Genomic DNA, 12,319 nt, shown 5'->3' on the forward strand with positions numbered 1-12,319 from the left:
TGTCTCGAGTTACGTATTTAGTTCACCTGATGATTTGTGACAGCAGCATTACGATTCAAACCTGTAGTAGAAAGCATCTTGTATAACGTTTTGACATGTAAGTTAATATATAAAAAAATCTAATCGAAAAAAGAATTCATGGCGATCAAATAGACAATAAGGGCCCCATTCCGCCCGCCATCCTGTAGTGAAATGGGACCGCCCGCATATAAGGGCGGGGATCCTGTGGTGGCTATTATGATGCGCCTGCCACAGTTGCGGGTGCATCCTGCATTCCTGACATTGTGGCGGGCCGTGCACTCAGCACCGCCCGCCACAATGCCAGGAAAGCATGTTGTGCACTTCCATGCACAACATGGCAGGCACCGCGTGATGCCTGCCTTGTTGTGAATGGAACTGCAGGGGGGTACCATAGGTACCCACATGTGCACCCACCACCCCCCAGAGTCCCTGGGGGCCCTCAACGGTCCCAAAATGGCAGAAACCACCTGCCTTTCTGTGGCGGCAACGCCACCATGGAAAGGCACATCCCTGCACTCATGCTAATATGGATGGCGGTTTCTCCCTGACACCGCCACCATGTTAGCTGCTTTTCCGCCCGGTCGACTCTGCGACCGGGTGGAAAACCCCCCAACATAAGGTCCACCGACAACCACCTTATCTTCAGAAAACTACTCAAGATTTGGCTCTTCCCCACATAAGCACCATACGCAAACAGAAATTTACAGCATATCCCTCTGTATACAACCATTTTTTTCACTATAGACTTGTACCTATCTTTGTGTATTACTTTGTATAAACATGTAAAATAATTATGTTGTTGAGAGAAAAAAATAATAATAAATAAATAAAAATCATCTCTGGTCTACATGTACATACTGCCATTGTGCATCTATGTACCTTCCATGTACTTGGATCTGTGTCTGTTACTTTTCTCCTGAAAAAGCATATCCAATGCACTACCCTATTTCTCATCCTGTGCCTCTATCAATATCTTTAATCTACATACACCTACCTCCTTTATGTATCTATATACTTTTAATGTAAATATGAATCTATATATTTATCACTTTCTTCTAAGTTAGCATTTCCAATGCACTACCCTTTTTCTCAGCCTATACTTCGCTCAATATATCTTCTAGCCCAACCTTCTGACTATTCTCAAACTTCTTCTGCTACTCCTTCTAATGCACTACCCTATCTCTCATCCTATACATCTATCAATATATCCTCTACATCCACTCTCTCATTTATCACAAACCCCATACCACTACTATGATTGCCAAAATAACACTTTCTAGACTCTCTCCTACTCTACCCCTCCTTGCATCATCTGACACCTCTTTTACTATACCGATCCCCTAAAACAAACCTTTCTAAACTCTTCCCTCTGAGTCCTCCCCTCCAAAACTCCTTTTTACTCATCCAAAAGCCTCCTCCTACTGCTAAGACCTAAAAAATAAACCCTCACTCTTTTATCCCTCCACTATCCTTTTCAATCGAAATTAACAGACTAACATGTTAACTTCTCAAAGTCCATATTAAACTATACTAATATACTACTCAATAACTGAATAACATATCCACTACTCAAATTACTTCATATTATTTTACTATAATAATTTTCAACAGGAATCCTTTATGGGTTCCGGAGCGGCGTGCTACTCGCCAGAAAAGCGCTTCAACACCCATCAGGGGTAACAAGTGCTATATGAATGCAAATCTTTCTTCCCATTTTATCCCTCCGCTATCCTTCTCACTCCAAGTAACTGACTAATATTCACCACTGAAATTACTTCATATTTCACTATATTAATTCACCACTAATCCTTTGTAAGCTTCCTGAATAGCGTGCTTCAACAAGCGCTATATAAATACAAACCTTTGTCCTCCTCTATCCTTCTGCTATCATTCCAAATCCAATTAACTGACTACCCTATCCACCACTTAAAATGTACTTGCATGTTTCCCTATACTAATTCAACACTAATACTCTATGGGCCCCGGAGTAGCGTGCTACTCGCCGAAAAAGCACTTTGACGCCTCGTCAGGGGTAGTAAGCGCTAAATAAATGCAATTACAATACAATACAATACCTCTTTTGTATTGAATGTTGAATTTTGAATGTATGTATATAACCCCAATCATCTAATGTTTGATAACAGTGAATTGTAAAGCGCTCTGATACCCTTGTGGGTCATGTTCGCTCTATATAAAATGTTATAAATACATAAAATGTAGCCATGCAGCACATTAGCCTGGGTGCTGAAACATTTACTGTTCTTTAACATGGAGGGAAAATAAGCACCAAACTGAGTGACACGCCAGGTATGGGAACACATGGAGAGAAATATTGCCTTTCAGCGGGAAATAATATAGTCCATAGCTCTGTTTTTAATATGAAATCACAGCCTTCGGTGGTCATATCATTGAAAATACAAGATTTGAAAAAAATACTATTGTCTACAGGTGCTCATGGAAGACAATTTCTATGGACTGAAATCTAGAGAATGCTAAACTGATTCTCGAATTACACTGACCTCTGCTGGTCGTTTTCTATCAAGAAAGCTAAATAGAGGCAGTTGCCAGAAATTTTTTAAAAAGAAAGCCCCTAAGCAGAAAGTAATTCTGGTATTTAACTGACCTCTGCTGGTCGTTTCCTATCAAGACAGTTAAATAGAGGCAGTTGAACAGAAAAAAAAGTCCCTAAGCGGAAGCAGACAAGTCCTATGACTGATCTCCACAGCCCACAAAGTACATATACATATAAGTATATACTAAAGTATATACGAGGGGTCTTGAATGCTCGACTTAAAAATCAGGTACCGAGACAAGTCTCTATTGTTCTCCCCATTTTTGCCCTCACCCTCGGTGAACAAAAAATCATCTCTGCAGGAGTAATACTCTTTATTGTCTTTGAGGTAACTTCAATGAGACTCTTTATACTTCTTTCACAGTCTCATCGTTCTAGAATAGAGGCATTTTCAATACTATATACAAGGAAGCCACAGTTATTGCTAATTTTATCTTGTGCAACTAACAACCCTTGACAAAGCCAAAAGTCCTGGCATGTTGTATATGTAATGTTACTTGATGTATTAAATATCTGGACACAGTGATAGAAACAGCATATTACCAGTCGGTCGGCACACTATGCTAAGCACAATGTTTTAGCATAGGTGTTTTTAAGCCACATCCTGAATTACATCGGCCATGCCCCTTTGAGAGACCCCCCCTGTTTTTTCATTCTACTTAAAGCCCTGTGTACAGTCTCTATAAATTATATTATTGCATAATTTTCACCTTTGCAACTTGAATTGTGGAATGGTCATGCAGGATTATGCATAATATGGGTAGGTCCACTGGCTAAAATTGGGTGCAGAAATTGTCTGTGGTGAATTATAACAGTACTGCTACATGCAGAAGATTTTCATTAGCTTGGCCAAACTCAACACAAATTGTGTGCTATTTCAAGAATACTGCTGTCTCTACACTGCTGAAATTGTTTAGAATCATCAAGAGAAGGAAGGGGGTGCCCAGTACTAAATCATTGTTCTTTAAGGTGTGTCTTAAACAGTCTTTTACAATACAAGTTACTTTTTATTTCTTTTACGAATGTAAGATAAATCTATTGTGGCGAGGTATTTCATACAGCTTTCAGGGACAGATTTGAATTTATCTGCCATTATCTTGCATCTACGTGCTTGAATCATCTGCGTACCGTACATATATAATGCTACAGTATGCTTGCAAATAATTTGGTCATAGTAATGGACGAAGACTGCATTGTGTGGGGGCAGAGAAGTCCGGTCCTGTTTTCTGTGATAGGACATACATTGATTGAGGGTTTAGGCCCTATGCTTGACATTACATTTCAGAGTGCATTCTACATTACCCTCTCTCTTGATTGTTTAGTCATTCCAAAGGCCATATATTGAAGTGCCAAGGGCACAACGGGCGTTTGTGCCCCCTTGTACTGCCCTGGGGCATTTTGGTATTACAGAAGGGACCGTAGATGCTTGTGCAACCCCTTTCTGTAATGTCGATAGCACACATAAAGCGCCACACCTATCTTCAGAGGGCATTCCCTCATTTGCATGGGGGATGGCCCCATTTAAATGAGGGAATCTCTGTGCCTCTGTGCTGTACTATAGACGCAGGGGCAAAAACAAATAAGCTGTCAGGAGACGCTCTGACAGTGTGCGACCTAAAAGGTTTTGCACTGTCAGTGGGCCTCCAGATTGCAGTCTTCTGGAGAGGGTCCCATGGACCCACCAGACATCCCCTGGTAGGCGGGTGCAGTCCCTCACTGCACATGGCTGCAAGGGGATCTCTAATTGTCTTTAAAAATACAGGGGGGCTGCTGCCTACACAATGAAACACAGAGCGGCTTCAAAGCAGCCGCTCCATTTTTCACCTGAAAGCTCTACCCCCAGTTTGCAGCTGCCCTAAGGACAGTGTATTCCATGTAATTGGGTGCACTTTCCCTGTTTGCACCAAACGCACCTATTTTAAGGTGCACTGAGCGCAAACAAGGAAAGTCCTCCCTTTGGGTAAGTATACATAATATCGAGTTTAAAATATCGTTCTATCATAACGTTGCGTTTTTAATGTCAATAGTCAAAAATATTGTGGTTTGTAATATCGATGTCAAGAATATCGATTTAGAGTGTTGTTTAAAATATCGTTAAAAATATTGATTTTGAAAATATTATAAAAAGTGCAGTTTTTCAAAGTATATATTTGTAAATATATTAATAATTTTTAATAAATCGGATATGTTTTATTGAACATTTGTTTTACGAGCGAGATGTTGGGTTTATAGGGAATAAAGGTGGGAAGTGTTTTAAAATGTTTTTTTAATTTTTTAAAAACATTTAAGTAATAATAAAGAAATGTATAAATATTTCTCAGGAGTGGAATGTTGGATTAATAGCGGGTAAGGGTTTGGAGTGTTTTAAAATGATTTTTTATACATTTCTTAGTAACAATAAAGACATTTATAAATATTTTTTAGGAGCGGGATGTTGGATTTATAGGGGATAAGGGAGGGGAGTATTTTATAATATTTTTTACATTTCTTAAAGTTATAAAGAAATTCATATATATTTTTTAGGAGCAGGATGTTGGGTTTATAGGAAATATGGGTGGGGAGTATTTTAAAATAGTTTTTTTATGTTTAATATTTTTAAGTAATATTAAAGAAATGTATTCATATTCTTTAGGAGCGGGATGTTGGGTTTATAGGGGATAAGTATAGGGAATAATGGTGGGGAGTGTTTGTAAATTAAAAAAATATATTTTGAATATTAATTGTTGTTTATAATTCATTAAAACATCAATTAAGAGTAGCGTGATGTGTTTATTGATGATAAAGATTAAATAGAAATAACATTTAAAAAAAAATCTTTTAAGAGTGGGAATTAGTGGTTCTTGCAGAAAAATGTGTGTAATATTTTTGAAAATGAAAATGATTATTAATTAAAACAACATTTTAAAAAATGTACATTAATTTTTGTTGTTGTTATAGGGGATACGAGTAGTGATTAAAAAATATTTAATAAAATAAAATAATATGCATTTTAGGTAGAGGTGTGTTGTTTGAGAAGGTATTAGTGTCTGTTTTTATGAAAAATGTGTAATATATTTAGGTTTAATTTAATATATATTTTTTAATTTACTTTTGAGGACATTGGAATGTTTGAGTTTGTAATTATTAATATTATAGAAAAATGTGTTGTGGTTGTTCTTATGATTGTTCTTATTTTATAATCTAATTTGCTATTCAAATTTTAATTAAAAGAAAATGTAAACTTAAACATTTAAAATAAAAAAATAAAAATTAAAAATTAATTACTCTCTTCTTGCTATGTCTATAGAAGTGGGGATAGAATAATATATATGTGTAGTGTGTAGCATTTTTCATGTGTTTATGTAGTTTTGATTGGGAATATTACATTTTATGAGTTGATTGTCCAGAAATAGTTTCTGTTGCATGATGGCAGTTTTAGTACATATGGAGAAAATAAGTTGATAATGTGCAGTCACCTGTGCACCTTATAAAACAGTTTGAAACCTTCTGCATATGCTAATGCTTTGCATGCAAATGTTGTATATGCTATATATCACTCAGGTTGGAAGAGAAAATAAGGGTATGTTTTAAAATTTAAATTTTTTCTTTCCAGGACATAATTTATATTTTATTTTCTTCCTATGTATTTTATTCTTGAAAAGTAAAATGTTGCTTTTTTATATTATTCCCTAAAAAGCCTTCTGTGACATAATGTTGGAAAACATCCAGGAGTTCTTTGAGACCCTTTGAGGTAATATTTAATATTACAATATCATCTGCACACTGCAGATAGGATAACGTTTGGTTTCCTACTTGAGGGCCATCACCATCAGCTATCAATAAAACCAATGGTATTTAATATACATAAAATGAGAAGGTGAGCTACTGTGTTTTACCTACTCCTTCTTGTTATCCTGGATGGGACACCATGATGTCAACCTGGTAGGGCATGGCACCAGCTACAAGTATGTAGGGGTATAATTACCCACAATAGATTATGCGTAATTCCCAGGCCTTGTAGCTTTTTCCAAATAGTAACTCTGTCTACCCAGTTAAAAGCAGTAGGAACATCTATCAACGCTGCAAAGACAAACTGACCTCTGGTAGATACATATTTATAGATGATTTATTGAAGCATAGCAATATTACATAAGATCAGCTATTAGCCTTAATAACTGCTTATTCTAGTGGTATTCTTGCATTATCAATCACTCATCTTTGAAGTTGTTCCAGTATACCTTTTGCAAAAACCTACCCCACTCTAATAATGTTGCTTGTCTATAAATGCTCAGGATATTACAGGAACCCTTTTTTATCCATAGGAACATTAATACTTCCAGTCCAATAACTTGGGATTTCTCCATGTCAGTAAGAGTAATTGAATATAGGAGATAAGAAGTAGTTGCCTCTCTTTTTATTATGGCACTAGGGTTTTCATCGAGTCCTATGAAGTTTGGGAAATAGCCTTTACAACCTAAGCATTACAACGCATGCCCTTACAACGCATGTTGTTACAACGCAAAATGCTTGTTGCAGGCGGTAGAATGTGTTGGAGTTAACTCCAACACATTCCCTACTGTTGCACACACTGGAGTTGGAATAGTAAATTAAACTATTCCAACTTCCATCGCACCCCGACAGAAAGTCGAGGTAAAGGTATGAGTTGTAACGGAATGTGTTGTCTATTTCTCCTCCCTTTTATAATGGTAATTATTGTTTTCCTTCTCATTATAGAAAAGTATAATTTGGTGTCAGATTAATCTATTAATGTCTCTATGCAGATTTGCTCAGTCCATAGGCCCCTCTCAGATGACTTTCTCATATGCGCCTTACAACTGTTGTCCTTTTTCCTGAAAAAACTCTCACATGGGGGTCTATTACGATGGCGGGCGGATCGCCTTGTGAAATGGGACCATCCGCTATGTGTGCGGCGGTCCCGCATACACAATTTGGATGTGCCTGCCACACTGGCGGGCGCATCCCGTATTTTTAAAATTGTGGTGTGCGGTGCTGTCAGCAGCACCCGCCGCAATGCAAAAAAGGCATTTGTGCATTTGCATGCACAACATGGCAGGCACTGCGCAGTGCCTGCCAAGTTGTGCTTGCAAATGCAGAGGGGTACTATAGGTACCCCTCATGAGCCCTCCCCACCCCCCAACATCCTGGGGGCCCGTAACAGCCCCCAACTGCAAAAACCGCATGCATGGTAATATGGATGGCGGTGTCTAGCAGGCACCGCTACCATATTCAACCCTTTTCCCCCTGGTCGACTCGTCGACTGGGCAGAAAAGCAGCGGGCAGTCTTCCTGTTCACTGTGGTACGCCCCGCCATCATAATTTGGTGGGGGAAAATGGGAGGCAGGCAGGAGATATTTTCGGGCGGATCGCCACTGCCATACAGGAGGTTGCGATCCACCCAACATTATAATAGACCCCATGGAATTCGTACTTTACAAAATGATTTAACTCAGTCTCACAAATGTCATCAATGGCCATGTTTATTACCTGTAATATAATATACTTGAATATCAAAATGGTAGGGAGAATTGGATTCTTAAAAATGATTTTAGAAAATCATTGTTAGAAATTGGGTCACTAGTTTTGCACCCTGTCCAAGTAGGGACCACAATAATGTTCAGAGCAAGCCAGATGCACACTTTATATTAACCTGTGCTCACCCTCTAGGAGCTTGGCACAGAGGATGCAGGCAGGCTTAACTTAAGAGGCAATGTGTAAAGTATTTGTGCAGCACACACAGTAACACAATCAAAACACCTCAAAAATACTCCATACAGGTATTGCAAAATATAGAATATGTATCTGAGTAAAACAAGTACAAAATGAAAAAATCCAATCTGGAGAAGTCAAGATATTAATTTTATAGAATAAATGCAAAAATAGTGCTTAGAAGCCTCTTGCGGTCAAAAGTTTACTTAAGGTCTGAAAGTTCAGGACAGATGCAAATCCAAAGCTCAAGCTGACCATGCTGGAGGGCAGTCAAGCCACAAGACTCACACAGGTCCTGGAAGGGTCAAGTGTCGATGTTGAGATCACGATGCTTCATTTTTCAATTTTGTGGAAAGAATTATTACACTTAATTATGTTTGCCTATACCTTACTATACGGAGATCTCCACCACAGTGGCAGAGACATCCACCAGTGGCAGAGACATCCACCAGCATGTAAAAACATACTTGTAGCAACTTCATATTTGTGAATCCTCTTTTAGCAGGCTCAACCTCTGAATAGACAAAAGTGCAAAGTTACTACTGGGTGCAGTAATAAGCTGACGGGTGAGAAAAGTTACAACTGAACATTTATCTTTGTGATTAAGGTCCTAAGTAGTAATAGAGGGCATTTACCATCAGTAATTAATCTTTCGGCAAAAAATTAATAAGTGAGAAATGGAAAAGATAGCATTATGGACAAATTTGCATCAAGAGAGGCATCAAACAGGTGAATATGGAGGACGATTTGGAACAGACTGTCAACAAGTTAGTTTTCCCTATTTGTGATAGTGATAAAAAAGGTACAGTGTTCTAGTTATGACAAATCTTTGGATAGTTATTAATATTGTTGCAGACAATTAATTCCCATTTACCAGGAGTGATGTCAGTGTGTTTTTAAAGTTCCATGACAGACACAAACATAAACTGGAAAATCTTGAAATCAATTCTGAGGTTACAACAAGCAGCATATACCTTTTAAGAGAATGACAATAATATGTATTACTTTTGGAGGTCGATCAACAGGTGGAAACATGTATCAAGCCAAATAAGGGTTACATCTATTGGGATGGAAACTCTAAAAAAAATTGGTCATTAAACTTGACTCCATTGCCCCAGACTCTTCACTCCTAATTGATGTGTCCTGATTTGAGAATGGCATATGTCAGGAATTTCTAGAAGTATTTAGTGATAAGCTTGGTTACCTGAATAATTTCTAGCAGAAGATCATATTGAAAACTAATGCGATACCTGTTGAACAGAGAATATGCTCCATAGCCCTGATTATGAGAAAATCTACAGAAGAAATATTGGACAAGCTAATGATCAAAGGGAATGTTGAACCTATAGAAGCCCTGGAGTGGCTTGCTCCAATAGTTTTAGCTAACAAAACAGATGTTAGGAGGATCTACTTGTGCCTGTAACAAGACCTCAATACACAAGTTTGAGTGTTTTGCCATCCATTACTTAAAAAAAAACAAGTTATCTTGTCTGTTAGCTGTGGCCAGTTATTCCAGTGTTCTTGATATATCCCTGCCCTATGCCAAGTTGATCTAAATCCAGATTCAAGACATCTCAACTCATTTCTGACGCATTGAGGGCATATCAAATTTTTCTGGATGCTTTTCATGCTAGCCCCTGCTGCTGCTTCCGTTCTATGCATTATACGGAAAATCTTGAAAGATTTTCCCAGGTTTTAAAATGATATTCACATGCATGGAGTTGATGCATCTGAACACAATTAAAACTTGTTTAAGGGTGTATAGTGGATTCTTGAAAGCTCCTTTTGGTGGGAATGCAAGAGTAATGAATGACATTTTTGAGGAGTCACAGTGCCATACAGAGGCAATGGACAACTCAGACCTTCTAGCATCACCTTCAAGGGAAGGAAAAAGCCCCAATGGCAGAAAAAACCTTCCTTGTAATGGAACTGCAGAGTGGTGTCCAGTAAAAGAGAAAAACAACACTCTAGGAAGATGGTCCAAGCAAGATAATGAAAGAAAGAACTCCAAAAAAAGGGGCTGGGAAAAGAAGAATCAGATGGGTGAGGAATATGACAAGAAAACTCAGAAACTGCTGCCTATATACTCTTCCAGAAGGTTAGTCAGCCATCTTCAGATGGGAAAAACTAGAAGGAGTTCAAGTTTCAAGTTTAAGTTTATTTGTTTGATTAATTAAAATCTTACAAAAATAGTACACATTAAAATATCTTCAACACTAAAAAGTTTAAGAACATCATACAAATAATAATGCTAATCTTTTTAAAAGAGGAAAACTATATAACATTTTCGTTAAGGCCTTTCGCAATCACAGGTAAAAATTTTACAAAAGCAGCATTCATCGGTAAATCGTTTGGGCTTAGACATGCCATTATTGCTTGTCTACAAGTTCTTATACCTCGAGCATTAAAAAAACCGCCTGAGGATTGCTTTCCTTTCTGCTTCTATTTCAGGACACAGACATACCAAGTGCAAAATATCTTCCTGTCCCTCTTTACATAGCCTACATATCATATTGCAGTTAGTTGACTTCCATGGTGAAAGATGGCGCAAACCTGGCCATAGACCAAAGCGTACTCTTATAAATGTTCGCTTACTTTGGACGGACCAGGGAGTTTGAAGGTAATTTTGGACTTGCTTTTTTTTATAGTCGTTTACAATTGGCCATGAGTGCTTTCTTTTTACCAATAGATCTTTGTCTTTTAGGAGCGATAGATGAATAACCAGTTTATTAATTGTTTTTTTTAAGCTTTCCTGGGTAATTGTATTTTCCCAAATTGCTGTTATTCCAAATTCTTCTTTTGCTTTATTTAGGTATGACCATGCTTGAAGTTTCTGATTGTCTCTTACTTCTTGCCATAATGCTCGAGACAATTGATTGTCCTGGTCGTTTTTTATACGGTTCCAGACTTTTAAAATTTGGCCTTGCGGGCATATTGCTGATTATTTATCCCAAACTCCAGCCTTATTTGTGCCTGTGAGGCATTACATGGTAGGTTGAATAGTATTTTGTAGGTTTTTGCCACTGTATTGTTAACTCCGCGTCCTTAAAGTTTAGGACTTCCGTACCGTATGTTAAAGCTGGTAATAGTTTGGCAGATATGATTTTTAATAAGGGACCGTATGTCAGTGCAGTTAGATTCTTTTGTATGGTTCTAAATGCTGCAACCAAGCTATTTGCTTTCCTGGTAATATCTTTCCTTTGGGGGAGAAAACTTCCACTCTCATTAAATAGGACACCAAGATACCGATAGCTATCAACTTGCTCTAGGTGAGTTTGTCCCAGCATCCATTTATTTTTTTGTCTTCTGGTCCTTGTGACTACCATTATTTTTGTTTTTGCCTCATTTATTATCATTTGGTTATCCTTTGCATACCTAAGGATACGATCAATTAGTCTTTGTAGTCCCACTTTTGTGTGACTCAGCAACACCACGTCATCTGCATATAGCAAATTCGACATTTGTTTTCCGGCTAGCCTAGGCGGGTGTGAGTTAACTTCATTTAGTGCGTTGGTGAGGTCGGCTACAAATAAGTTAAAAAGTAATGGTGCAAGCACACAACCCTGCTTAAGGCCGCGTGTCACTGGAATTTTATTGGATAGTGATCGGCCGTCTCCAATCCGCACCTTGACCCAGTTTTCAGAATACAGTAGTTTGATAAGGTTCAGTAATGAGCCGGGGATTCCGTAATCTTCAAGTTTTTTCCATAGAAGGGTCCTATTTACAAGATCGAAGGCCGATCTGAAATCGACGAAACAAAAATAGAGGGACTGTTTAGCTAAAAGTGCTTTATCCGTTAAAACTGATAAGATTAAAATGTTAGTTGTGGTTTCTAAGCCTTTAATGAACCCTGTTTGGTTTGGGGGTAATATTAGCCTTTCTTTAACCCAATCTGACAGAATTGATAATAAAAGACCCACAAATAGCTTTGCATCCGTGTCTTGGAGAGTGATCAAACAATAGTTCTCGGGTAGTTGCCAATTACCCTTTTTGTAAACAGGAGATATTAATGATCCTCTC

The 12,319-nt window shown here is 37.9% G+C and overlaps 1 protein-coding gene across 1 annotated transcript in view; it reads left to right on the forward strand.

The window, feature by feature from the left end:
- The window catches only part of GFRAL (GDNF family receptor alpha like), a 1,079,552-nt gene that overhangs the window by 537,740 nt on the left and 529,493 nt on the right, over positions 1-12,319 (forward strand). The gene's annotated exons all lie outside the window — the stretch shown is intronic.

The sequence above is a fragment of the Lissotriton helveticus genome, chromosome 6 (assembly GCF_964261635.1).
Source record: "Lissotriton helveticus chromosome 6, aLisHel1.1, whole genome shotgun sequence".
Lineage (NCBI taxonomy): Eukaryota > Metazoa > Chordata > Amphibia > Caudata > Salamandridae > Lissotriton > Lissotriton helveticus.